General features: G+C 33.0%; 1 long non-coding RNA gene across 1 annotated transcript; it reads left to right on the top strand.

Annotated features, from left to right (window-relative positions):
- Window positions 1–880: 880 nt before the first annotated feature.
- Window positions 881–3,076, top strand: LOC137654982 (uncharacterized). Its single transcript, XR_011046771.1, has 3 exons — window positions 881–978; window positions 1,954–2,147; window positions 2,882–3,076. It is a non-coding gene; the product is annotated as an uncharacterized lncRNA (long non-coding RNA).
- The last annotated feature ends 426 nt before the right edge of the window (window positions 3,077–3,502 follow it).

The following is a 3,502-nucleotide window of genomic DNA, read 5'->3' as shown; positions in this document are numbered from 1 at the left end:
ATATATATATATATGTCTATGTATTCATTTATGTACATATATACCAACAAAATATCCTTAACAGAGACATTACAATAGTTCACAGGAAAGACCCAACTTTATAAATCTTTCTCAGATACTAGGCAAAACACTCTTGTTCGTGTATGAGAATGGGATAGAGGTAAATATTTCTACATTAATTTCATATTGAATTTGAAGCCTATTAATTTGAAGCGGTTTAGATATATCTAGGAAAAAGTTAAGCTGTGATATTTGTTATTCTTGGCTGAGAGGGATTATAGGATTCTGCATGAGTGTAAATCAATAATTTTATATTACAGTATCATCGAGTGTCCTTGGAATCTACGTAAAATGATTTCATATTTCAAAAATAACTTCTTTTTGGTTATCGACAGAATTGAGCAGGAATCTGAGGAGCGAATATGCAGAGGAGGACGTATGGTGGAGAAAATTTATTTGTGCAAAACACCTTCACCCGCAATTGGCCCCACTTAAGCTACCTGTTTTGTACAGGTGAGGTTTAGATTTCAGGCTGTCTCAAGCTCCGTTTCGTTTTATAAGTGGTAGTCTCTTTACACATGATTAGTTGGCTGGTGAAATAATGTTATGTAAATATGAAAATTTGTAGATAATTATGGAATAGACTAAATTGCCTTCCCGAAAAGGCAGCACTGATAGGAAGGTCCGGTAGGATATGAAATTTGGCAGAATATGAGAAAATGGAGTTGCCGAGCAGGCTATTCTTGGTCTCTCAATCTTTAAAACACTAGACACAAATCCAGCATAGAATCTCTCTCTCTCTCTCTCTCTCTCTCTCTCTCTCTCTCTCTCTAACCAACATTTATTCATATTATGATTCATCAAGAGAGATTTTCTTCTTAGCGATGTCACCCCTTCGAGACATAAATACAACATATTCCTAGTGGAGTCCTCGTGTGTCCGGCGACCAGCATATCGTTCGATCTGCTCAGTTGAGAGGTTGGTTGAAAAAAATAACATTTTCGTTTAATTTCTTTTCTACTGTAGGTGTACGTTCTTGCCATAGTCTTATTTAAGAAAATTTACATTACTTCAAATGGTCTTATTCTAAGATTCCATCTCAATTGTTTCAGTTGTATTCAATTTCCTATATATTACAAACAATGCACATTTCTATGAAGAGCCAGTTATAAGTTTCATGTTAAAAGTTATATAAGAGATCATGAAAATTTAGAGTAGTGATATACAGAAAAAAACCCCCAATGAATAACTGTAATCGCTTAATCATTTTGTATAATTTAAAACGACTATACATCGGTGCTACATATCTTTACCTTTTTTTTTTAAGCAATGAGACGTATTTTCTATTTATTGTCAGATTTCTAGTTGATTGCACACAGATTTTGAAAAGCGTTGAAATGAAAACAGAGAAACTTGCGAAATCTTTCGTTTTTATTTTAAGCTAATATTGAAGTAACGTTAAAATAAATCTGAAAACCAGAGGCATTTTCTGTTTGCATATAATAGATTCTGATTATTTTAAGGAAAAAAGAAAAGATTATTTCCCCTAATTGGCAGTAAAGTATTTGACTTCATTTATCTTATAATAAATCTACTCTAGATTTGATTCCATATGAACTTATCTATAATACAAAAAAGAATCTATAATTTTATTTAAATTTTTTTACCCAAGTAACAGAGGCTAATTAAACCTGACTTCCAATGTTTGATAATGATTATTTTATGACCATTCACACATTTACTATAAATGCAATGTTATAGAATAGTCTGTATTACAGTCTTTATATTCTCAAACCTTATTTTCAATTTTTGACAATGGTAGAGTTTTCCACATATTTTTCGGAAAAGCCAGCTAATAATGATACGGATAAAGAGTAACTTGATAAAAAAAGAGGAATATATAGACACTATCAGCAATTCTATGTCCGTTTTTTCCATGCCTCACATCATCAGCTATGCCCGGCAAAACCCCACAGCTGACGTGTGGTACGTGATGATAACGCCCGAAGCTGACAACGCTGACGGTCTCCTGACGGAACTACCGAAGCGGTACCCAAATCTACGCCTTGTCTCGGCTGACCTCGACCTGCTCTTTCGAGGACTTCCTACGTACAAGCTATTCTCCTCCCGTCTCTGGATGAAGTCTCGTTAGTGTTCATTCATTATTATTATTATTATTATTATTATTATTATTATTATTATTATTATTATTATTATCGTAGCTTTATTTTATCTCCAAAATTCAGGTTCAAGATTCTAGAGTAATATGTATACATTAGTGTACGTGACCCGTCAAAAATAACTGCTAGATATTAAGATAGACATTCACACACATGCACACGCATGCACACACAGATTGAACCCTTCCCACTCGTGCCACCTTTTTCTTGGCTACTATACGCTAGTTTGAATAATTTTGGAAGATTGTTGTTTTTCGAGTGGTTGCCGTTCAGCGTGACAGGAATATGTATATATATATATATATATATATATATATATATATATATATATATATATATATATATATATATATATACGCGTAATCATACACACATATACACACCCACACCCACACACACACAAACACACACACACACACACACACACACACACACACACACATATATATATATATATATATATATATATATATATATATATATATATATATATATATATATAAGCATACATTCAGACACTTCCTTTTTATCATATAAGGGACATACTGTAGATGTTAAGGAACAGAGAAGTAAAGCTGTGTTAACGTTATGAAAGATATTTTCATATATAAAACCAGATCTTTTTTATTAGTCAATGGTATAATCCGGAGAAAAATTAGAACAAAAGATAAATCATAATGATTTCCCATTTCGTCCAAAAGGTTGGCTTGAAATCCACCTGTCAGATATGATGAGGTTGGCCCTCCTAGGTCAAACAGGAGGTCTCTTCAGTGACACCGACACCGTCTGCATGAGGGACGTGACCTCCCTGACTAACTTCGTGGGTCTTGGGACGAAAGGTATGATCAACAACGCAGTATTCCACTTTCGTCGTGGAAATCAAATCCTGGAGAAGAATCTTCGGAGGCAAAATGAGATCTTCGATGTAAGTAATTATCTATTTTTTTTAATAACTTTATTATCAAATTTGGGAGAATTTTGAGTCAGTGTGAAATTAATGAAACCTAGAAAGCATAAAATAAGCACCATCACCTTCTATTTTTCTCTCGATATGAAAATAATAGCTGTCCTTTTCCTAATTATTCTAACTAGATATATTGTAAAGAGAAAAATGCAGCAAGAAAATTCTCTCCAGTGTACGTCAATGAGGACATCTTAATGTTTTGATAATCTAAAAACTTTATGAAACAAATTTTTCTTTTTAGTTTGAATTAACGAATATATATTCAGTAGCTGAGTTAAAGGGACGGGGGCGTTGTTGGTGGTTGATAGTACTCAGTGAGTACAATATTGTTTTATGATGAAGATTAGAAATAAATAAA

Source organism: Palaemon carinicauda, chromosome 16, assembly GCF_036898095.1.
Source record: "Palaemon carinicauda isolate YSFRI2023 chromosome 16, ASM3689809v2, whole genome shotgun sequence".
Classification (NCBI taxonomy): domain Eukaryota; kingdom Metazoa; phylum Arthropoda; class Malacostraca; order Decapoda; family Palaemonidae; genus Palaemon; species Palaemon carinicauda.
The sequence above is the reverse complement of the archived record's forward strand: the minus strand, read 5'-3'. Positions and strand labels throughout refer to the sequence as shown.